The following is a 26,271-nucleotide window of genomic DNA, read 5'->3' as shown; positions in this document are numbered from 1 at the left end:
GGTATTTCTTCATGTGTTTGTTAGCACCTGAACATCTTTTTTGGTGAAGTGTCTATTCATGTCCTGTGCCCATTTTTTAATTGGATTGTTTGTCTTTTTGTTGTTGAGATGTTGAAGTTTTCTATCAATTTGGGATATTAGTCCCTTGTCTGATATGTCATTGCCACAATCTTTTCCCAATTTGTGGGTTCTCATTTTTACTTTTGATAAAGTCTGTTGATGCACATAAATGTTTAATTTTTAGGAGGTCCCAGTGGTCTAGTTTGTCTTCTGCTGTTAGTGCAGTTTTAGTTATGTTTGATAGATCTGCGTATGCCATATATTAGAGCACCTACCCTTATTTTTTCTTTGATGAGCTTTATGATTTTGGTTTTACTTTTAGGTCTTTGATCTATCTTTTTTTAAAATTGTTTTCTTTTGACTTGGGTGAAAGTTTACAGAGAAAATTCATTTTCCATACAGCAATTCATACACATTTTGTTCCATGACATTGACCTCAATTTCCCACAATGTAGCAGCTCTCTTCCCCCTTCCTCCCTGTAGTGACCTCTTCTTTGATCCATCCTGGGTTAGCTTTTGTGTCTGGTGAGACATATGGATCCTGTTTCATTTTTATGCAAATGAATATCCAGTTTTGCCAGCACCATTTTTTAAGAGACTGTCTCTTCCCCTTTTAATGGGTTTTGGCCCTTTGTCAAAGATCAGCTATCCGTTGTTGTTGTTATGTGCCGTGGAGTCAGACCCGACTCATAGCAGCCCCTCTTTGGGTTTCCGAGACAGTATCACTACGAAAGTAGATTGCCCAACCTTCCTTCCGAGGTGTGGCTGGTGGGTTTGAACCGCCAGCCGTCTGGTTAGTAGTCAAGTGCCTTAGGCACTACGCTAGCTGGGTGGATTTACTTTGGATTCGCAGTTCTGTTCCTTTGGTCTATATATTTATCTTTGTACCAATAGTAGGCTGTTTTGACTATTTTGGCTATATAGTAGGTTTTGTAAATCCACATTTTATCTATTTACTTGTAGATTATTTGCCTTCTGGGTAGATGTTATGTGATAATTATAAACTGAACTCAAAATCCTACAGTAGTGTTGGAGATCTCTGGGAACACCACAGCCTATGGACCTGGTGAACGAGAACCTGTGTAATGTCTTGTTTTTGTTATGTGCCATCTTAGTGTCCACAAATTCTTAACACCTTTGTGAATGGGAAAGATCATATGCCTGTAAAGTAAGGAGATGATGTGGAAGCACTTCAGGACTAATGTGTTGGTGATTCTAATAAGTAAATGATGAAGTAATCTAGGGCCTTGCTACTAAAGCTATGGTTCATGGACCAGCAGCATTGGCATCAACTGGGCTCTTGTTAGAGAAACTCAGGCCCCACTCCAGACCTGCTGAATCAGAATCTGCAGGTTAACAAGATGTCCAGGTGACTCGTATGCATCTTAAGATTTGAGAAGCACTGAGCTAAAGATCCTTTCATGTAATAATGTCTCTTTTCTTCTTCTTGGTCTACTGAAGTAGAATGTACTACTTATAAACCAAGCAGTTTATAGTCCTCTACTTCTGACATTTCCAATGGAAACAATAGGGCCTCTAGGATGGGAAGTTAGCATGAACAGCTGACTAAGAAAGGAAGTTTAGGTTGAACAAAGGTTTGGTTCATTTTTATAGCCCCTAGAGGAAGAACAATACTGTACAGAAGCTGTTAATGATGGGCTGGATTCAAAGGCAGTAATCTGTGCCAAACTTCAAATGTGTTTTTACTCTAAACTTCACGCCAGATGTCCAGTTATACTGCAGAGTCTTTAGCTGGTAAGAACCGCGCAGAAATGGCTGGTCACTGAAATATATAAATATAAAATATATCCACATTAACTTTATTTTCAATTTCTTCTGCTCTTTTAATAATTTCATTAACTTCCATTAGGCAGCAAATTATTTGGCGCTGATTGAAAATGTCTAGTTGACCTTGATGGAGAGATTTTAACGGAGATTGTGCTCTGTTTAACAGCTCACACAGGTAACTATGGCAACTCTCCATTTCAGTTATGAACATGTCATACAAATCCTAAGTGAAAACAGCTTCAACCTATCAGTCCTCTTTAATAAATAATCCAATAATAGTGGACCATTCAATCCAGAGAAAGACTTTCTTTTAACTGAGCAATAATTGAAATGGCACCGAGCAGGGAGAGCTATGGTCTTAACATAGCATGTCTGTTAGCATGATTTCCTTGTGTGCTGTCCAACAAATCACCCATCCACTTTAAACAGATGGAGAGAAACCACATCGAAATGCTTGGGTAATTTTCCCCATCAGTGCTCTTCACCTCAGGCTGAACTTTATAAAACGTTTCTAGAAACAGTGGGTGTGATTTCCCTAATTTGCAGATGGAAACACTGAGTCAGCAAGAGATTAGGTGATAGCTATTCTACAGTAGACTGTAGGAACCATTCCTGAAATGGTTGCGCTGGCCATGCTGCCTGGGCCTTTCTCTTATACTTACTGTCTGCTCCCCTATGCCCTTACCTGCATTAAGCTAGTTATCTGCACAGAAACACTCAGTGTCTCTCCACTGCCTGTGGTCTAAAGTCCACATGAAAATCAAGATACCACATCGTTTTCCCTCTGCCAACCTCATCCAATAGCATAGAGTCCACACACCCTATAATCTAGTCTCATTATTCTTCTCAAATATACCCAGCACTTTCATTCCTTGGTGACTTTCTTGTGCCTATCCTTTAACTGGACCTACTCTTAATCTTATCTTCCATATTTGAATCCTTCAGGCTCAACTCAAATGTTCTCTCTCCTGAGAAGTTCTTTCTAATTACCCTAATCAGAATTAAGTGCTTTCCCTGTATTCCGAAAACATTTAATTTAAGCCTCAATTGTAGTGTTCACTATGATTTGACCTACATTGCAGTGAGATCGTATGCTTCTTAAGAGTAGGGACCATGTCGGTGTTGTATTGTTCACAGCTACATCTTCTGCTCTAGCACAGTGCTAGTGTCACCTGAGAGGTGCTCAGTCAGTGTTTGTTGAATGAATGAATAAATGCACCCATGAATTTTTCTTGTTTCCCAGCCAGTCTGAAATGGTTGTCTTCCTCTCCACTTTCAAAGTCCTTCCCTAGGTCAAACTCAAACACAATTTATTGCCTGAAGCTTTCTCTTTCTCTAATTTTCCAAGCCTCCTCCCTCTAAACTGTACTTGTTCTTTCTACAATTCTTTTCAACTAGATTCTAAGTTCCTGGAGACTAAAGACAATATGTATCTCTTAGAACAGCCAGCATAACACCTCACATCATAAATGCTTACTCCATAACTATTTTCATGAGTCCGTGTATCACCTTGTGTTCCATAAAATCCCCTACCTAAAGGCTGAGTTCCTGCTCTATATGTAAATTAATAACCCCTGTAGGTCAAAAGGAGTCTTGGGTAGTGCAAATAGTTAATTTGCTCAGTTGCTAACTAAAAGATTAGAAGTTCAAGTTGACCTACAGGTACATTGGAAGAAAGGGCTTGCAATCTACTCCTGAAATCAGCTTTTGAAAACTCTATGGAGCACAGTTCTACTCTAACAAACATGGGTCTCCATGAGTCAGAATCAACTCAACAGCAACTAGTTTAGTTTCAGTTTTCGTAGGCCAGAGACCACTATGGGCCTCCTTCCCGCTCTAATCCTGCCCACTGAGGCAGTTACAGCTAGAATCTGTGCCCTTTGCTTCCCAACAGGTAAGAATCCTGTAAAGAATGCTTTGATCCCTTATCTTCTTCTTTAGCCTCATGTCCAGACTCACATTATTATCAGGGTTAACATAGTGCCAGGAAAGAAAAAAAAAAAAAAAAGCCATTCTGGAGTATGACAAAGAAAAGGGAGAGGAGATGATTAAGAGCCTCATTTTATGCTTCTCTTGCTGAAGGACCTTTACTCATTGCCTTTCACTTCACCATTAGTAACATGTCAAGGGCTGCTGGGGGTCATAAATAACACAAACTGTTTGTGACACTGAGAACAAGCAGATAGTACTAATGCATTTAGGGTTGCATAATGTGTGTGCCAACCCAGCACGCACACTGTGGAAGCTGCCTCTCCCCTCCCCACCTGCAGCCAAGACACTGGAGAGACCAAATACACAGATGTCAGGACTTCTTTTGTAACAGTGACATTGGTCAGTTGGCATCAGAGCCTGCCTCTACCAGCAGCTTCCTATCAACATAGAAGTGTCACCTCCTGCCTCTCCTGCACCTTCTCCTGATAATTCCTGGGAGACCGAAACTCGGAGATGGAAAATATTTTGCACATTTCTGTGCAGGATGGATCAGGGGCATCATAGCCTAGAGGTCACCCTGTACAAGGTGAAGTGCTCCTGCTTGGATAACCATCAATAGTTTCTATCCAGTATTGGTCTCTTCTTCTCCCTGTTTATTTGCTTCCCTACTTCCACCCCTAAGAATCTGTATAAATAATGATCTTTTGAGGTCTTTCAAGGGCAATTTATCAACACCCTTAGGAAGAGTCTGCAATATCATTTCTTCCTAAGTCATGGCTTAATGGCCACAAGCAAATAATGCCTTATCAAGAAGCAATAATAAGACAATAAAATGGAGCTTATTATATGATATGTAATAAAAGGCCCAGGTTAGAGGGTAAGTACTAATTAACATGGCTGTCTCCCATTCTTACCAGTGGCTGACCTAGGAAGAAACAGAGAAGCACAAGAAGTTCACAATTGAGGATGTCTTGAAAAACTGCTTATCTAAGCTTAATACATAAACAGTTTACCAATTCATGTAAGGTTTAATATTTAATTCCTAGGTTTGAATCAAGGCTACAGTCATAGCTGACAGAGAGAAATCAGAACAGATCCAAATTTGTAAAACGTGAATATACTAGAACAATAACTGGAATGGGAACTTACAGGCCAAAGCTCTGGAATGGGAGACTGCTAAGAGGTGTATTGAGTCCTTCCAGAAGTCTGATGTGGGAGATAGGATCATAGGCAGGATTGTAGAGAGCAACACACATTCAGAGTGGCACAGTTGGCCACCATCTTTGAGCAGGGGAGCAATGCTTCTGACTCTTCTGGTCAAGAGATCTGTTTGCTTTGCAATGCATATGGTCCCCTCATTTTCTAAAAGGGAGGTTCAATTTCTCGCAGGACGATGACCTGTAATTTATCCCCTTCATTATTGTTCTGGTACACCCACATTTTAAAAATTTGGGTCCGTTCTGATTTCACTTAGTCAGCCATGAATGAACTGGGCAGAACTGGACTGAAGCCCTAGTTCACATTGATTAAGACTTTTGTTCTTCTTCTTAGGTGAATTTCCGACCATACCCCACTGGAGTCAAAATCATAGGGCATAAACCAAAAACCAAACCTGTTACCACTGAGTCTATCTATTCTGACTTATAGCAACTTTATAGGACAGAGTAGAACTCTCCATAAAGATTTACAGCCATGGAAAACTTGTGGGGCAATTTTACTTTGTCCTGTAGTGTTGGTTTGATTTGGAATTGACTCAATGGCAATGGGTTTGGTTTTGGTAATCTCTACAATAGCAGACTGCCACATCTTTCTCCCATGAAATGGCTGATGGGTTCACACTGCTGATCTTTTGATTAGCAGCTGAGCATTTAACCACTGTGCCACCATGGCTCCTTCCATAGAGCATGCCATACCATGTCATAATTATGACCTTACACATCAGTCTTGTTGTGAGTGCCTCAAGGGCAGGGGCAGATCTTATTCATGCCTAGCACAGTGTCTACCACAGAGGAATACTGTGCATTAAAAGCGGGATGGAGAAGGGGTGCCCTTGAGGAAGTTGACAGAAGTAGAACCTAGAAGGGATAGTCAGGGAATTAGTGGCCCACAGAATTGTGACCATCATTCTAAGTCATTAGCCTCATAGGGTTTCTGCTAATGCCCACCAGTGAAGACTTTGTCATTCTGCCTCCCTCCTCATCCTTGTAGCTACTTCCTCAGCTTAGACAGACCTCTTATTCACAGAGGCTACAAGGGCTGCTTCTTCCTTTACTTGCCCCCCTAATCACACATCCACTGCCTTTGAGTCAATTTTGACATAGTGTGTGACCCTGTAGAACAGAGTAGCTGTGGTAGTTAGGTTGTGTGTCAACTTGGCTGGGCCTGGTTTTAAGTGGCTGGGCAGTGGGGTGTAGTTATTCCCCAAGATGTGGGTAATCAGCTCCATGGTGGAATCTACTAGAGCAGCTGAGTAGCTGCCTTAGATATGTGGTCTGCTTCCAGAATAGAGAAGTTTTGAAAAAGGTCTGTGAGCTTTTTGGCACACTTGGAGCCTGCATGTAGCTGAGTCTTCATTTAGCAGCCTGCCATGTTTCCTGCCAATCTTGGGACTGTCTCTGGATTTGAACTAGTGGCCTGCCTTGTTGTTTGGTAATCTTGGGACTATGCCATTTTGTTTGCTGACCTTGGGTTTGTCAGCCCCAGCAGCCAGCAGCCAGCAGCTTCCTGAGTTAAGAGAAGCCTCCAGCTTCAGTGGGCTGGGAGCAAAAGGCAGAGCTGAAGCTCAAGGTCAAGAGGCCTTAACCCAGCCCCTAGAGCTGGCACTTTGAACTTGGACTTCTACCTTCCTAAACTATAAGAACTAGGAGCTCTGATGGCATGGTGCCAAAGGTGTTTAACTGTTAACCAGAAAGCTGGCAGTTCAAACCCACCAGCCACTCCTTGGAAGGAAGGTTGGGCAATCTACTTCCACAGTGATACCGCCTCGGAAATCCAAAGAGGGGTTGCTATGAGTTGGATCTGACTCAACAGAAGTGTGTTTCATTGTATTTCATTAAACTAAAAGAAAATAAACTCCTGTTTGTTAAAGCCACCCATTTGTGGTATGTCTGTTAGAGCAGTACTAGGTAACCAAAACATTAACATAGCCCCATAGGGTTTCCAAGGCCATAAATCTTTACAGAAACACACTGCCTCATCTTTCTCCCACAGAGTGGCTGGTGGGTTTGAAGCTCTGACCTTATGGCTAGCCAACTGCCCTGACCACTGTGCCACCAGAGCTCTTCTTGCCTCCCTGAGTGATGGTTAAAAGGCTTATTGTAAAGCAGACTCTAAAAATGTTCCTATATCTGAATTTACTCTTCCCTCTCCAGAAGTCCCTTAGTCTATTTGGGGGCACTGCATGTAATCATATAACCAGATGCATGTGCGTTATACAACATGTCAGAGTCCAATGGTAAAATGCCAACCTCTTCATTCAACTAGCATTATTTAACTCTTAGTAGGTATCAGGCTTTGCATGAAGTGCTGGGGACACAGTGAATAACTAGAAAAGCTCCCTGATCTGAAATAACTCAGCTAAGATTAAAGACAGACAGATGTATGCTCACCTGTGTGTAGGGTGTGTGTTTGTGCATGTGTGTGTGTGTGTCTGTGTGTTAAAGTTTCTTACACTCACCATGCACAGATAAATCCTGATAGACACCCATCAGAAATCTAGTCATCCTTCGCTTCATGGGACTGCTTGGGAGCTACAACTGCAGTCAGTGGCATGGAAGGGTGGAAACTGAGAGGGATCATGGAAGTTCAATGCTTCAAGCAGTGGTGATAAATGATAATAGATGAACTTCTTCCCATCTTGGACCACAATTCTGCCTTGATTGTTCTGCACGCAAATGTATCTAAAAGTAGAGGGACATTGCCTTGCATGGTTTTGAATGAATGGCCTCAACCAGTCCACAGGTCAGCTAATGTCCCTGAAATGGAATGACATCTCTCAGAAATCGTTGCTCGTCATGTCCATCAGGCAAGTGCGTATTAGACCTTCATTCCAACACCAACACCAACACCAAAAAGGGCATTTGCTATGCATAATGCAGGTTTGCAGCTTATGTTTCCTCTGCCCTGGCCATGATTGTGGCTCACATTTCACTTACACGGGGGCTTTCTGAGTACGAGACTGGGCATGTAAAGAATGGGATAATTGATCTTTTCTCTCCTGGCTGGAATCTGTGGTTGCATTCTCTCTAAACCACACAGAATTCTGATTTGCTGCCTTAGGTTTTATGGGGTCCTCTGTGAGAAATAAAAGCCTACAGGTGTGATGGTTTACAGCAGCCTTGGAGATAGAATTTCTTAGGACTGAATGGCGTATATTTTCTCTGGGAAAAAAAAAAAACCTCACACACACACACACACACACACTAGCTGGAAATATTTGCCTTCATCCTACCTCCACTTCTGCAGTTCTCTCTTTTGTGTACTTTTCTTTCCCTACCTTGATGGCTGGCCCTGTAGAATTCATGTATAGTACAAGTTTTCTTCACCATCAGTAGAGAATTGTATCTTGGAAATTCAGAGAGTTTGTCCGGGGGTCAGGATCAAGGCATGGCTGTATCCACATGTTTGAAGAAACATCTTATCGATCTGTGCTGTGACCCCATGGAGAAGTTTACACACTTGCTGGCCCTCTGTCAGGTCATTTAAAATCATTGCCTGCAGGAGTATGGAGTGGACACACAATTAAGGGTGCCTTGAGTTTCCGTGTCTTCCTTTGCAGATTTCTCTCCTCTGTTTTTCATGTTGCCAAAAAGGAGCGTTCACTATGGTGACGTAAAGGCCTCCAGGGCACTCACCCATTAATCACAGCAATAATATGTTAATACTGGATGAGTCTATTATGATTAACAAGTAACAGTTTGAGAAGCTGAAATTTAGATTTGAAGTAAGAAAAACAAAGATGTTTCTTTGGAACATGTTTGTTGAAGGTTTATGTACATTGCATCTAAGTAAATACATGGCTGTTAAATCATTTTTGCCATCAGCTAATAACGTACACTAGATAAACTGGATTCTTGGCCTTTCGTTAATAGGGAATCTTGTCTACATGTGTTAATTTTCTCCTCCATAGCAGGAAGTTCAATTAGCAGTTTAACAAGTACTGAGCATTTACTATACACACACACATACACACATATATCAATGGAAATACATTGTAATGAATATTCTTGATGTCTCCAGAAATCCGCTTATTTTGGGCTAAGATCTGAGACCCTGGGGCTCCTTCTGATTTCCATGACTCCTGGAGGTGATTCTTCCATCTTCTGGGGGCCCTGAGAAGCCATGTTCTCACAGAGATGGAGGCTGTTGGGAGGTCGAGTTGAAACAGATAGCTCCAGGAACATTGATTGGTCTCTCCCCTTTCAGAAATAGACTTGAGACCCCAGAGTAGCATCCAAATTATCCTCCAATCCCTCCTGACTCTCATTTTTGGATTAGTATCTGTTCATAGTGATGAATCTGGCTACTTACTGGGAGACTTCTTTTCATACCATTTTCCCATCTTGTAGATGTAAAAATTACAGCATTTGCCCTAGAATTACTGAAGAAAGCAGGACGCTATCCCTTGAGCAATTTGGAAGCAAGAAATAAGTAAACATCCCCATGTTTGTAATTTGTTTAACTTCATTCTTCAGTTTCTCCTTTAGTCTCTGAGGATGCTGATCCTCTAGGTCAGTGGTTTCCAAACATCACCGATCATCCAAATCACCCAGGGACCTTTTAAAAATATGGATTCTTGGTCGTCTCCACTTGACTGAGATTCTAATTCAGAAGGTCAGAGAGAGGAGGAGAATGAGGACACAGACAAGGAAGATAAAGGAGTTGGAAGTAACTGAAAATTGTTCACCAGGGTATCTTGCTCCACAGCCCTACACAAATGTGATTTATTTTTTTTATTATTCATTGCAAAGAGTTAATGATATAATTATCCAAAATCAATTAGATGCAAGGTGGAAACTAAGTGCTTAAGGGGCTGGGAGACAGGCTTATTGCGGAGGAGAATAGAGGAATGAAGACACTAGACTGTGGTCTCTCTGGATCTGGGCCTCAGCTTCCCACTCAAACAGGTGGTGAGGGCCTTTGCTGGGGTCCTCGGAGATAGCAACTGATTATACAATTTTCCTCTCACTTTTCAGAGAAGCAGATACACACAGATGGCTCCTGATCATTCATGTTGATAATGGACATTGAGCCACCATTTGAGCCTCTATGGCTTTGCCCAGCCAACTTATATTTATTGAGTACTTACTATTTGCCATGCATGTTGGGGCAGTTTTGAGCAAACTCAAAGCCCCTCTCCTCAAGGAACTTGTATTCTGGTGGGAGGAGACATACAACAACAAATATTCAAATAAATAAAATGATTACAAATCATAATAAGTGATGTGAAGGAAACAACCAAGGTTGATGAGAGAGCAAACTATGGGGAGGAGGAGTAAAAAATAATTAAGAGGGAGCAAGGTAGCTCCAAGAAAGGCAGAGCTGGTAGTAGATACAGCCTGATCTAGAAGAGGAGAGAGCTGGGTTCTAGCCCCAACTCTGATAACTGTAGGATATGTGAGAACTTCAACAAATCATTGAACTATGCTATACCTCCTTTTCTTTATCTTTAACATGAGAATATTATTACTTTCTTGTCTCATATCACAGAGTTATTGTGAGAATCAAAACAGTAATGGCCATAGAATTATTTTTACAAGTGATAAGAGTATAGAGATACAAGAGGGTTCATGATAACTTTATTGTGGAGAAACTATTTCAGAGAACCTGTAAAAATGTAGAAAGAAACCATGGAAATTGGATAATAAAAGGAAAGATTAATGGAGAAGGTTGTGTTTTGCTTGGAAGAAATAAAGCAAAGAGGTAACTTTCTTGCTGTTTTGGATTATGTGGAAATATTATGACGAGGATGAGCATCAGACACACTCATGTCCACCGCAGGCCAAACAATGGGCAGGAGATTGTCTTGCCTCATTTCTTAGCTCATTCTGTTCCTTGCCACCTTTCAAGACCCATGTCATGTTCATGAAGATTGGTTCTAACTCCATTATTGTGAATCAGTCTCTCCATGTTCTGTTTTCTTTTAACTATTTGTATATCTTTCTCAGTTCAACAAACATTTATTGAGTAATTACTTTATGCTGACCACTGTGCTAGGTTCTATGTAAATGAAAAAGCCACAGTGTGTCCTCAAGAAGCTTGTAGCTTAGCTTCCTTCCTTGTTGTTGTTGTTATGTGCCGTCGAGTCAGCCCTGACTCATAGCGACCCCTCCTTGGGTTTCCGAGGCAGTATCACTACGGAAGTAGGATTGCCCAACCTTCCTTCCGAGGAGTGGCTGGTGGATTTGAACCGCCAGCCTTCTGGTTAGCAGTCAAGTGCTTTAGCCACTATGCTACCAGAGCTCCTTCCTTTATTACTCACTGCCTTGATTTATAGTTATTCATTCGTGTGCATGCTTGCCTCTTGTACTAGCTGATGAACTCCCTAAACAAAGAAATTATACATAACTCAACTTTGCATCCACCATGGCACAGGCCCAGTGTTTTAAAATTGTAGCTCTCCCACAGATGTTAGTTGAATTAATAGAAAGACAGATTCTTAGCCATCAGAATTATTTCTTACCAGAATGAGGGAGGTTGAAGTCTGATCTCTCTATATTTAAGAAGTGCAGTCTCTCGGAGGCAGTTTAGTGTCACCTACTAAAAGGCAGGGCCCCAGAAAAAAAATATTTCTTAGATCTTCTCCAGACTTCTTATTATGCCTTCTGTTGTATCTTGACTGCATGAGCTTCTTTATTGTTGGTTAAATATGGTTTTTAAGTATTTACTCACTGGGGTGTGGTGGGCTTTCAACAGATTATAGGCCATCTTTGCTTAAGACCCTTCTAGCCAAATCTAAGTAAAGAATATTATACTGTCAAGGTAGTGATGGGTTAGATGCTTATGATTGCTTTTTTGCACATTTCATTCTTGGTGCAAAACTCCTTCACTGCAAAATAGCTTGATGAGAACGTTTCTGCAGCATGACAGGTACTGGGTTGATCAAGGAGTCCAAGGCCATATCACTTTTGGAATGTAATCCAGTTACAGAATTTGCAAGGCAAGTATTGTGTCCATGCCTTATCACCTTGGATGTTTTCTTTGTTTTCCCTTCTCCCCACATTTGCTCATCAGATTCACTTCCCTTTGAATGCCCTCCTCTCCCATCTCTGCTTACCACACTTCCATCCATCTTATGTTGTCCCTGTGCAGTCCCATAAAAGAATTGGGACTTTAATCATCTGGGCCACTTCATTCAGGTATCTGACCTAATAATAGTCAAATCAATTCACCATTTTATTATTACTACTCATTAACTTCTTGCTGAAGTTTTGCCTTTGTTCTTTTTTAAAAAAAAAAAACTTCTTCGCTCATTTTGTTATTGTTACCTTAATGTACTCTGTATTTTTATTTCTTTGTATTCTCTTTTATTGACTAACATGGTGCCCTATAATTAGAGGGTGCTCAATACATTTCCATTATTGAATGATCCTTTTATAAACTGAAAATTGAAATTCTTATTCTCTTTGCCACACATATGTATCAACACTATATTTTACTTGGGGAGAACATTCAAATTAGAGGAATCATTTGTTTAGTGAAAGTTCTTTGAAAACCTCCCTTATTTTGCCACCTTCTTTCTTCCCAATCCTGCAGAGCTTTGGAGAGTTGAGCTCCATATGTCCCAGTGGCTGAGCACCAGAAAGCTTAGTAGTTGAGCATAAAACCTGTCTCTCAATTACACACACAAGCCAGGACCTCCTACTTGCCATGTTGTCAGACTTGAGTAGAACACAGAAAAGGTACATTGTGCTACAGGCTGATTCTGTTTGAGTACCACTGCAATATAGGGGAAGCCAAGTGAATCAGAATCCTCATTGCCACAATATGGCCCTTATGCAATTTGGGTTAGAATATATGAATAGTGTCTTTGCCATCCTGGCCTGTCATCCCCAGAGGGTGAAGCATATAGTACCCTGAGTACTATTTATGAACCCACCCAGAGCTAAGGGCATGTACAAATTTAAGTGTATTTGAAGTCTGACGAGGAATAACATGTAAAATTTCATGCCTAAACACATTCTTCACTCTTAGAATAGTCTAAAGGGAGACAAAAAAAAGGATTGTCCTGCCTCCAACTAAGAAATCATATGTTATTTACAGGAGCTTGGTGCCTCTTTGCTGTCTGTGTTTGCTACATTAGAATCTCAGTGGGTACTTGGCTACCTGGCCTCAGATTTATCAAGGTGAGAAAGAAAGGTTCCCAGCTATCAGGAGGCTCTCTCTGCTCTAGGTCTGATATGGTGTTGTGTGAGGTAGCTCTGCAGGTTCCCCAAAGCCAGTTTCTACAGAGTCCTGTGCAACTGTTGCTTGACTAGCCACCAAGACTTGGGATTGGAATACTTGGTTTGTCCTACCTCTCAATGCCTCAGATTAAGGCACCGGGACTTCAAATGTTTCTAGGGGACATCTTCTCATTCAGGTTTCTACTACAACATAACAGCTTCAGAGAGGTCTTTCCTGACCATCCTATCTAACTCTACTTTACTCTGCTTTGCATTTCTTTAGAGCATCTACCACTTCCTGATATTTTCTATTTATCCATTGTTGAAGGAGCTCTTGTGTCTCAGTGGTTAAAGCATATGGCTGCTAACCAAAAGGTTGGCAATTCAAGCCCACCAGCTGCTCTACAGGAGAAAGATGAGTCAGTCTGCTTCTATAAAGATGTATAGCATTGGAAACCCTATAGGGCAGTTCTAGTCTGTCCTATAAAGTCACTATGAGTCAGAATTAGCTCAATAGCAGTGAGTATATATTGTTTATCTCTCCCAATAGATTCTAGTGACTCCTTGAAGGTAGGGATTATGTTCCTGGTTATTCAGAATGGTATTTTGCATATGTAGGAAAGAGTCTAACACAGAGGTATTCTATATTTGTTGAGTAATTGTACTGACCAGACCTTGCAGGAGGTAACAGGTGAGGCATATATTAATTTAATTTTTGAACCAAGATTATTTGGGAGATGAGTAAAGTTTAAAAAAAAAAAATCACCCATACCACTGAGCATTGAATATGCTCTCCTTTACTTCTGCAGCCTTGTCCCTATATGAAGTTCCTAGTTGTGATCTTTGTCAGCATGTGAACCTGCATACCTTTCAAGTCTCCCCATCCTCTCCTCCCTGTACTTTTCCTGATTCAAGCCTCATCAGTGACATAATTCTGGCCAGCTATGTTTCTAGCAGTGCTTCCCCAAGATCTTGACCACTGTGTTCTTTCTTTCCTTTTTTTTTGATTGCAGCCAGCTTGACTCACCTCTCCTTTTCCTTTCCTCACTCCTATTCCATTTTTTGCCTGTTGGTGTTGGAGTTATTGACTCTAGTCTACATTCCAGGTATAGCTAATCCTGGTTGTAGTTCAGCAGGTAGGGCCCAACTCCCTCTGCTGATAACAGACAGCTAGATAGGGTCCTTAAATCTACCATGTAATCAGCTCTAAGTGGAGTCCAGTAAGGAAGGGAACAGTCAAGAGTTTTCAGTAATCGCAATTGCCTTTTGTGGTTGGGTCCTCTCTGGTGAAACTTTAGATGCTACTTCATTTCTAAAAATATTTTGGGCTTTCATGTCAACACACAGCCAACAACAGAAAGCACTAAGAGTCTAGGGAGGATGTGAGTTTATGAGATCACTAGCTATTGAGCCAGAATGCTGAGAATGGGACTTGCAAAACCAGAGATATGAGGGGATGATTTGCATTAATTGTCTGAAACTGCCTTTTGAGTGGGGAGAGGAAGAGGGAGTCAGAGGAAGCAATTGAGCAGATTAGAATAAAACGGAGGCACAGGGAACAGGAAATTGAAATCTGATTACCTGTGCACTAACTCTTTACCAAGAATCTTGGTTCATTTCTCAATCTGGAATTTCTTTTGTCTGTTGGCAAAGTAAGCAATCAAGGAGTGATCTGGATTTCCCTTAGCAGGCATGATTTCCTTATTATTTTTTCAAATCCTGCCGCTTTGGAGATAGTATGCCAGTTTTCTAGAGTAGGACTTCATCTAGTGTTTTATTTTTTTTCTGGGAGGAGTCTCTAACCACACTCTCTCCGAGTGACTCCAAGTACTTTCTCCCCACGAATAAATGAAGCATTGTATACTTAGTTATACAACAACCTTCATATGCGTTCACTGGTTTCACAGCCTCAGTGGATCTTAATAAATGTATAGTACAATATCTCTCTTTGGGGAGCCATAGAAAAGGGGAGAAAGGAGAGTCTGAGCTCTCTCTCAGGGCCAAGCACCTTGGATTAAGCCTTTCTTTTTTCCACCCTTTAGAACCACTTCAAATGCAAACCTATAGAAGAACACATTCTCTTTATTCAAACAACGGGGTTGGGGAAACTTTAGGAGCAGAGTAAAAGCTGTTCAGTGTGCCTGGATGACTCAGTCTAAAATAGTATTATAGCTTGGCAGCAAAGTCACTTCAGGGAAGCTGGTGGGAGACTAAAATAAAAGTTAAATTGAGGGGGATAAATCATTTTATCAGACTTAGGGTTTTTTAGTTGATGTAATGAGATTCTCAATATAAAGTGAGTTAACGTGTCTGCCTTAGGACATAGATATTCGAAGAAAGAATGTGAAAATATAGGCTCAAAGTAACCAATGGTCTGAAATAAAACAATGTAAGGCAGTGAACTTCTCATATAAATTTTGGCACAATCTATTTCCCTTTGAACAGCAGATTAACTGTGAGTATCCCTTACTTGTCATTAAAAGAAGAAGAAAAACGTGTGTGTGTGTTTCTTTTAAAGACTTTTCTATTGTGTTCTAAGATTCCTCTCTTCTTCCTCCTCCTTTTTATTTCTCTTCTTGAACAACTATGCTTGTTTTTGTACTGGAAAGTGCACACTGATCTAACTCAGTTGGTTCCTAAAAGATGAGGCCCAATGTATTTCTACATTCTTGCCTATTGCCATCTGATTTTCCATGAGTCAAGTACAGAATGAGCCCATAGTGCAGAGGACAGAACTTTTGCATAGCTGACAAACCCACAGAGGAAAATCACAGCTTGTCTTCTCAGCAATTGACCCAGTTACTTTTACACTTTTCTCCCTTGGCTGCCCCTTTTCCATTTCTTTCAGAGAACACTTTCCATTAGGCCAACCATGTTCCTTATATCATGAGTGAGTCATCAAATCTTATTAATGCATTGCCAGTTATTCCTTCAAACTAATCAAATTATGGAAGGAAGAGATGGCTAATGCCTAGATATCAGACACATCCTCATGGAGGATGAAGTTGGGGGAAGCATAGACCAGAGGCCTCTACACCTGCTTAGGAAATAGAATCACAGAGGGGGAAGGAAATGTGAAAAATGGTCTCCTCTTAGGTCTGCATATGGCTTCCTATATCCCATTAACACTTCATAGACTAGAATGATCTTAGTTCAAATACCTCAGCAGCATTTGAGGTAGGTCAAGAAGTACATCCAATGGCTCAGGCTTTGTCATCCTGCTGTCTAGTGCCCCAGAAGGGGGAAAAGGTTGTACAAAGGTTCTTGGGCTGTTACTCAAGGACCACAGAGCAGGTTCAAGTCTACTTTATTGAGATGAACACTGCTTCAGGTTAGTCTGTTCAATGCACAGCGTGGCCTTTGAGTTTTGAGCAGAAGCCAGACCTTCAGACTTTGTGTGAGAATGGCCTCAGCCTCATTTCCTCTTTATCACCTCTTTCAAGACTCTGTTAAGCCTGCTCACCATGTACTTGTTTGCTGAATTTGTTGTAGAGAAATAGAAGTGATATGTATAGAGTGCTCCATCTATCTATACTTCTGTTTCTATTTTTTAAAAAATTGTTTACTCTTACCATTTATCTTTTCCAACTGATTTGTTAATGTTTTTTATCGTTCCATAGGGCACAGAGATCTGCTTGTTTAAGAGGCAGCATTTAAAAGTACTCAGGGAAGATCCCTGTGACAAGTGGTTGTTGCTATAACAACTTTTTTTAAGGGAAAAAAAAAAAAAAAGAAGCTAACAGTAACTAACCTTCTGAATGGACACATAAGAAATTAAATTTTCTCCCTATGAGGAGAATGAAGCCAGAATGCAGAAGCCTCCCTCAGCCTCATGAAAAGATTTGTGTGAACAATTTCCATGCTTTGGATTGGGTATAGCAGTGCAAGCTGTGGGCTATGGATTCCCAGAATAATGTTTCAGTGTGAAAATCAAACAGTGCTATTCTTTTTCAAAGCTCTTCTTTAATTATGGAGGAGATGGCCAATGTATGAGACAGTGTCACTGTCAAGCACCTAGAGGTTATGTGTATTACAGGCTGCATCTTACTTAAAAACCCAACATTCACATCTTTTAATGTGTTCCACCAATAAAGATGTGCTATTTCCTTTTCAGAGTTGTGGTCTTAGCAACTTGATGTCAGCTTTTTCAGCTCTCACAGCAGGGAAATTCAGGTGAATTCCAAACTGTGATTACAGAGATCTGAGTGGAGTTAAAAGGAGTCAAACAATGGGAGAGAAGCCCACTCGCTCAGACACACATGCACATAGATGAACCAGGTTCAAAGATAAATTGTGTCTGTGTATGTCCATGTTGGCTCTTGTCATAAAGCAATGAATTTGCTAGGAATAGGAAAAGGTCAATGGAAGGAAAAAAAAAAAAAAAACCTCTTCTCTTTCTGCTGCCAAAAGTAATAAAGAGAAAGAAAAAGGCACCTGTGACATTAGATATCATGGAGGAAAAAAGAATGTTATTAAGTGATAGTGAAAGTTTAAAAATATGATGAGAAGCAAAGCAAGCAATAAAATGGTGTCTGCTTGCTAGGTTAACATAGATAATGGAGGATGGTCTGAATGGGTGCATAGATGGATCAAGAATTGTTGGATTGTCCTCCCTTGTCCTCTATTCACATTTTCTAACTATAGTTTCTTTGATGGAGAAAATGATAGGCTTGATAATACATGATGATAAGCATCCAAAGATCAGACTTCATTAGATCCTTTTTATTCAGTAGCATAATGAAACTGTCTGGTCAAAAGCAATTCCTACATGTAACTTTAATTTCACAAGTGATTAGACCCAATCCTGATTCTTTGAAATACTTTTGGTTATCAAAATCAAGAAGGATACCATTTTAAATAGGCTTTAGTATCCTTAGATTTCCTGAAAATCTATGCTATTGGAATTTTCATTGAAGCCACTTGATGCCATCTATCTCTTTTTTAAGTCTCCCTTGGGGTAGTTTTTTTCCCAAAAAACAGGATTTTCCTCTTTACTCATATTCACTAGGGAATGAAACCCAGACAGAAGAATACCTGGATGCAATGCATCTGCTTTCTCATTGGTATGTCTCTTACGGCCTGGCTTCCCTTGTATTTTGGCTGACCTCAAATGCATACTGAATTTCCTTTTACATATAATCTACTTAACCACTCCAGAAGAAACAGACAAACTCTCTGCCTTCCACCTAATATTTGAGCAAGGAATCACAGCCCATTACTGGAATAGAGAAGTGGAGAAAATACGGAAGAAAACAAATGTGATAAAGAGAATTACTCAAGGTGACAGAATCATACATTCAAAAATGTACCTACAAAGCACAGAGTATTGTACTAACTGCAGTGAAGAATAAAAAATGATAGATAATCTTCTACCCTATGTTTCCCTTCAGCTGCTGGCATCTCTCTTTTTTAAGTCAAGTTTCCGGTTCCTTTACCTTTTGTGATCTCCCATTCTTTCCTCAAGGCATTGCAATTTGGCATCTACCTCCATCCACAATCAAATGCCAGATATTATGTCTGCATCATTTGATGAGATGTTCACTCTATTCTTGACACATTCTCTTTCTTTCCTTTATAATCTTTCGGTTGCTTACTCCTCATATCCTCCTTCCATAAATCTTAATGATTCTGAGTTCCACTCTCATCTCTTTTCTCTTCTCACTTCTCACTCTCTATTTGGATACTCACAACCATATTCATTCCTTCAATTAATTCTTATGTGTGCTTCTACACAACCTATATAATCCTCTGCCACTGAGTCAATTCCAAGTTATAGCGACCCTATAGGACAGAGGAGAACTGCTCCATAGGGTTTCCAAGGCTATAAATCTTTATGGAAGCAGATTCTATAGACACCTCAAAAGCTCTTTCTCCACATCTAAAATAGATATTTTCCTGAACATCTAGGTAGTAAGGGAATATCTCTACTTGCATGTCCCACATCGTCTCCAAGTCAACTGTCCACACTTAAGCTCATTGTTTGCCTCCCTGATACCTGCTACTCTCCCTACGGCCTCTTTCTCAGCAAATGATTCTATCAACTACCCAGTCACTAATCCAGAAATCTGGATTGGGTCCTAATTCTTCTTTTTTACTTCCCACTTTGAATTAGTCATAAAGTTCATTGGGTATCTGGTCCCTAAGTTATTTTCCATCTTCTCTATTTCTACTACCACCCTTTTGATGCAAATCAAGTTCTTGCTACCCCTTACTGAATGTTGAGAGCTTCTTACTAGTCTCTGGCTTAAGCTATCCTGTCTTCAATTCAGTTCCAAATAGCTGGTTGTTAAGAGTTATTTCTCTAAAACACAGTACAGATCATGTCTCTCCTATGCTTAAAATTCTTTGATACCTACATGTGGCCTTCCCAATTAGGCCCTCATTCCTCTACGTGGTGTCTACGTCAGAGAACCCTTTCCCTAGATCCCATAAGCCTCACCTCTTACAGCCTCCTTCCAGGTCTGTCTCACTCTCAATCTCTCCTGTGATGTACAGTTCACTGGAGGCCTAGTTGTCACTATGGTGCTTCCCTGGGATGGTTCTCTACCATGAAATGGAACTTTCCTCCAATGAACATATTTCATAAGCAACATAGATTTTCAAAGTCAGCTTTTTTTACTAAGCTAGAGAATCTTAGTCAAGTTGCTTAAGCTTTTGTAGCCTCTAAAAAATGAGATTTTTATATCTATCTCTCAAGATTACTGTAAGGATTTAATAATAGTAATAGCTGATACATCTTAAGCATTTGGGCATTTTTTATGTGTAATGGATTGTTTTAAGTCATTTAATCCTTATATTCACTTTATGTTGTAGGCATGAATGTTACTACTATTTTACAGCTAAGAAAACTGAGGTGCAAAAATTAGGTCACTCACCCAGGTCACACAGCTGTTAAGTAGGGGAGTTTGGATTCAATGACATAGTATATAAAAAATGCCATCTATCGAGTAGTCACTGAATAAATGCTGTTTGCTCCTTCTTCTTCCCTGCCTTATGCTGAACACTCATCCAAGTTCTGTGAGAGACCTACAAGACTAAGAAAAATAATGTTGTTGTTGTTGTTATTTGCCGTCGAGTCAGCCCTGACTCATAGCGACCCCTCCTTGGGTTTCTGAGTTTCCAAGGCCTACATCCCTACCACTGCGCTGTGAGAGCTCCTCCGAAAGACATTAGAAGAAACAAAATGGAGTATATAATATTGCTAGGGGAACTGAAAAAGGCACAATAGCAGTTATATGATTAAAAATAATAATAAACAAGGAAATCAAACCATGGGTACAGTGGCTATCACAGGCACACAGTAATAGAGCAGTGATCCCAATTAGGATTTGAGAATATTGAAGAAAATAACACTGGTCGAAGAGAAAGACTTTATTTGAGGTTGGAATAGCATCTACAGAGATATGACAAATGCAGAGAACTGGCCATCCTTTTATCCCCTGGAAACCTAGTTTATACAGATGTTAATTGTGAGGCTGATACAGCAAAGGATGGGTGTTTTGGGGGAGAGGCTAAAGTCCCAATGGTTTATCCTGCTGACATCGTGGATTAAAAGCAATTTACAAGGCTGCAGTTGGTGAGCTTCCTCAGTTTAAATCTGCCCTGTATTGTGTCTAAAAGGCAAATGAAATAAACAGCAGCAATATTTTTTAGTATTAGGAGGTTCCTGAGTTAAGACTGTGCTTTTAATATTTTAAGCAGTCTCAAGCAACATAGTAAACAGTTTCATCTGAGGAATGATACAGAATGTATTCTTTTACATGTCTAATTATCCTCATGCCCATTCATAATGGGATGGACACTTCTCTCTCATGAAGAGATTGTGAGTAAGTAGGCAATTCCCCAAGGCCCAGGTTAGTGTACTGTGCTCTTATTATTATTATTAAGGACGAATGTTGATTCATTATCAAACGAATTCACAGAAAGGGATTGTAACATATTCTTGTGTAAGACAGGTTTCAAGAAGAACATGAGCAGGTTCTGAGAAACAGTGGTTTTCCTCATTTGGAGAAGGGCCTTCTTCTCAGCCTACTGGTTTGACTCAGAATTCTCATTGATTCATGACTGTGGCCTGTATTTTTTTTTTTTTTTTTCTTTCCCTCTTCAAAGAATATGGCCACACATGAAGAATTAGAATGTGTCAGGTGGAGAATGCATTTCAGTCATATAATTACTGAGCTGCAGCAAGTTAGATCAAAGTGAGGGCATTATATTGCTATAGGACATTGCTTCAAAGAGTACCTAAACGAAAAACAATATAAAGGTTTTAACAACCCCCACCCCCATTTAATGTGATTTAAATCACCAAGAAACATTATTTCCCATAAAAGTATGGCAGATAATGGGGTTTCAATGCCTGGTTGAAGAAGTCTGCATTTAGACCTTCATGGAAAGCAAGGGAACTTTTCTTATCTGTTGTTATAAATTCTAATTTGGGTGCATGAGAGGTTTAAATTGCCTGGAGTTTAGGCTTTGGTTTTGTTTGTTTGTTTCATTTATAACCTAATATCTCTGTAAACCTCTTCTTGTTTCATGAAGCTATTTAAGCAATTTCCTTTTTGATATGAAAATAAACAAACGGGAGCAAAAGCTGAGATTCTCTCTAAAAGAGTATCTGTCTCTATGGTTCATAGTTAGTTGGCTGACTTTAGGCCAGAGAAGACACACATCAGCACTCTATATTGAACCTAGATACAGTTGCTATAAGAAAAATATTTCTTCAAAAGTTTCAAAAGAATGATGACACCAATGCCAGGAACATCAAAGGAGCTGTTTGGTGCTTTCAGGTACTTTGCCAAACTACCTGTTAAATGCTGCTTAACATTCCTTTGTAATGGAGTTAAAGATGAGTCTGAAATTGCAGGGGACTTCTTAAAAGGTCTGCTTATCCAGCCTTCTGTCTCCAGGTGATTGCATCCAAACCAGTTAACACATTGCAGCCCCAGGTTGTCTAAATACGATTCAGATGGAAGTTTTATTTTCAGAATGTTCTTGTGCATTAAGGGGAGAATTGGTGGAGATGTAATCTCTGGACCTCCCCTGGGGATGCCATGTAGAGATATGTGAAGACAATGGAAACCCTGTTGAATGCTGCTCTCGTGGAACAGGAGCTCTCATTCTTAATTCATAAAGGCTGTGGAAGATCTGGATTAATGACCACACGTGGAAAGTTGAAAGAGAAAACAAAATGCATGCATTTAACATTTAACTTCTATTCAGCTTTTAAATTTTTATTAGTAAAAAATTGTGTTTACCTTACGGAAAGTTCATTGAGATGTAATCATTGAGTTTATAATATCTTTGTTTCATTTGGGAATTCTTTGGTTGCAAGTAACAAAAGATCTCTTAAAGTATCTCAAGTACAAAATAAAAGAAAGAGAGGTTGGAATTTTATGGCATGGTTGGTTACTGGATATCTCAATTGCAAGAAGTATAATTCATTCTCCCAATTGCTGGAACCAGGAATTGGAAAGCTTTTGTTCCTCTCCTCTCTCGTCTGTCTTCCCTCCCCTCCTCTCTCTCCCCTTTTGAGCAATCTGCTCCCTAGAAAACCATATGGGGCAGTTTTGCTTTGCCACATGGGGTCACTATGAGTCAAAAATCAAATCCCGGGCACCTAACAACCTCTCTAAGATATTGTTATACCTATTCTCTTTTCTCTCCTTTCACTTAATGTTGTGTAGGTTGATGATAAACGTGGAGCATTCTCTTAGGGGAAGTGATGGAAATGTTAAGTGAGAAAATGCTATAGTGAAATATCTTCTCCCTGCACTGTAATGACGATTGTATATCTGAGGCAAATTCCGAGTCTTTTGGTACTCTTCTATGAGCCAGCAACAAAAATTAAGAAAGGGGAGGGGCGAGAGAGCCATCAAAGACATTTTGAATATGGGATATCCTGGCATTATGTTGACTGGTTTTCTCTACTAAGATCTTGAATTTGCAGTGCTCTTACTCCATATAGAACTGTATCTTGAGTTTCATAAAAAAAACACCTATTTTGTTGGCTAATGTAGTCACATTTCATAGAGTCTGAACCTGTTGAAAACCTAAATTGCCTAGAGAAACACTAGAAATTAGTGTAATTGAATATATTTCTCATGATTAGATATGCTTCAAATCAGGCAGCTTCATTCAAACATGTCACAAAGGTGATCTGAAGAATGGACAGGGATGGCAGCTTCTATAGGTCACTGTTATATTAATTTCTAAGAAGATAACATCAAATCTTGAGCAGGGTTGAATAGGTCCATCAGTTACAGAAATAGAATAACCAAGGACATGACATACATCCTAAAACAAGGTCTAGCTAGACTTTGGAGTTCCTGCTTCTCAAAGCTGGCTGCACATAGATAATTTTCCACAAGAACCCAATGCCTAAGACTAATGCCTTCACTAACCTGACTCCAGGGAACCAGTTTCTACAAGATGCAAAAAAAAAATCCAAGGGCAGATGACTTGGGTGGTATACCCCAATTCCAGAAATCTGGATTCCAGGAGAATCAAAATGATTCTGTCAAACCTTACAGAAAAAAGTCTACTCAGTAGTTAGTTATAAGGGTCCAGCTTCCCAAGTATTCATATCAACCAACTGACTATGATTTGAACACCTATAGTATGCTCAGCTTTGTGATGGATAGTAGAAGGAACACAAGTATAAGAACAAGTGTAAGAAGTAACCTACACAAAACTTAAAATATAGTTGGTGAAACCCAGTTAACATTTGCACATAAAATAATATCTGTAATATAGCAAAGCTTAAGAGCCAAATAAGAAGTGGAAAATGTTTTATGTATTTAGCAAAAGACTTAAAACCTCATCTAGTCTCGGGGCAAGACTGTTACCCCCAAGCACTGTGTGAGCTAGAATTCACTGCTCTAGGATCCAAACATTTTTGCCACAGGAATCAAAGGAAGAATCGTATATTTTAGGTTGGTCCCTTTCCAATGTTATCTGTCCCCAGCCCTATCTCTAATCAACCACGAGTAAAATGGCCTAAGAAAAGTGATGAGATCAAGAGTACCTAGGCAGTGGTAAATTTGGTCCTAATGTTTATACTTTTTTGAGAAAGACAGAAATCAACTTGGGAGAAAAATAATGTGAACTATGGACTGAATTGTTACCTTTGTGTGGCACATTCCGTTTCTAGGGCAGCACAGGAGACAAAGAATGCATTTATTCTGTGGAAAAGGATAGGGAACAGGGGAAGAAAAAGAAACCAGAGGATTGTGCAATAATAGCGTGTTCAGGTCCTTCCAGGAAGTGTGTGTTTTGAGTCCTCTTCCAAACAGTTATTTAAAAGGATTGGTTTACTGAGGGACCCCAGCCCCATTCCTCTGTGTGCTAGATTTTCCTTGATTGTAGAAGTTCTCAGCACCCTGTCCCCAACACTTGGGGCAGACCAACCATTATATCCAGACTCTTCTCTTAGCAGGACTGTGCCTTCCTCCAGCAAAGACCAACAGACTTCAAACACTATCACGGTGTTCAGAAGAATGAAAGCATGGAAGAAAGCGAAAAACGAACTGTTTGCTAGATCTCAAGAAAGAAGAGGAAAAGTGATTTCTGTGTACTAAGCAATTATATTGAACTTGCTGGATCAAAATAATTGCTAAAAAAAAGCCGCCTTCTTGGGTGGCTAATGTAAGGGTGATATTAAATGCATAATCTCTCAAATTAAACATAACAATTCATGGTGCAGATTTATTGTGCAGAAATGGGGGAAAGCTTTTTGGTCCATCTAGGTAATGGGAAAAGTGTGAATATTTTAATGTAGTGCTCATTGAAGTCTTCCATCTTGCTACTAGCTTAAACATCTGCATATTTTCCCTCATGCCAGGGATGATTTGATATGATGTGGTGCAGAATGCTCTCAGGGTGCTCAGTAAATCCTTTTGTCTCTTCCTTTCTTATATTGGAGCCTTGGGGATGATGTCCTGAGTTTTCATGATCAATCTCCAACAATGATGTCACCGTCCCTCTCCCTTCCATCTGTTGCTATGAGTCCCGAATGTCCTTACCCTTGCCCTGTACACACAGTACGTCTTTACTCTGTTGTCCTTTTGTCTCAGTCATCTCTCTTCACTGTGTCCTGAATGGTGCTGGTATATGGCAAGGTAAAGACTGAAAGGGAAGTGAACATTATAGCTAGTGATTAACAATGAGGACTTTGGACTTGGACAGATTTAGGTTGGCATCCTGCCTCCATACTCATTGCTGTGAAATTTTAATGCCAGGAGCCTCAATCTCTTGACTAATAAAATGAGAATAAGAATATATACAGAGAGAGCTGTGAGAAGATGAAATGAGTCTCTACCCAACAAATACCTATATTAAAATATGCTGTCAATACACAGTAATAGGTGAAAACGAAAAACGCAACAGCTGCTGTGGAGTCAGCCCCGACTCATAGCGACCCCTCCTTGGGTTTCCGAGGCAGCATCACCACGGAAATAGATTGCCCAACCTTCCTTCCAAGGAGTGGCTTGTGGGTTTGAACCACCAGGCTTCTGGTTAGCAGATAAATGCCTTAGGCACTGCGCCACCAGAGCTCCTAGATAGGTGAAAGCAAGGCTATATTATGACTTTCATGGGCCTTAGGCATTCTTGGTTTTGAGGGCCTCCTCTTCCTTAAAAAAGCAATCAGAATTGCAATTTATGTCTGTGTTTGTATATATATATATATATATATATATATATATGAAAACACTTTCCTCAACCTAAAATTTCATTTATTTCTTCTGATTTTAAAATAAATTAAAGCATTTTTATGGACTCCTCAGATTATTGTGGACCCTAGACACTGTGCCCAGCATATCTGATGTTAGCCCTGCCTTGGTTGAGAGATGTGATTTGGAGAGGCTTCCTTCTGCTTTTTCAGTGTTATTAGCTGCTTTCTGGAAGTTGCTCCCCTTTCTGGCCCTCAGACATATACTGCCTTTATGCCTCTCCCTTTGCTCTTCTCTTCTGCCCCCAATACCCAAAGGACCCACACTGTGGTGCTCCCCAGCCCTCTGTCCTTGCCATTTTCTTTCTCTTTCTAAACCCATCTGTTTATTCTCTTTCTTTCCCCTCATTAAGTCTGGTTCCCATAGAGCTTAATTTTTTG

At 40.1% G+C, this 26,271-nt stretch overlaps 1 protein-coding gene across 1 annotated transcript in view; it reads left to right on the top strand.

Moving 5' to 3' along the window:
• MAML2 (mastermind like transcriptional coactivator 2) overlaps positions 1–26,271 on the top strand; it is a 465,694-nt gene that overhangs the window by 289,149 nt on the left and 150,274 nt on the right. The window lies entirely within an intron of this gene.

Source organism: Orycteropus afer, unplaced genomic scaffold (genome assembly GCF_000298275.1).
Source record: "Orycteropus afer afer isolate SDZICR_OR568_19922 unplaced genomic scaffold, OryAfe1.0 scaffold00047, whole genome shotgun sequence".
NCBI classification, from domain to species: domain Eukaryota; kingdom Metazoa; phylum Chordata; class Mammalia; order Tubulidentata; family Orycteropodidae; genus Orycteropus; species Orycteropus afer.
This window is presented reverse-complemented; position numbering and strand designations above follow the sequence as displayed.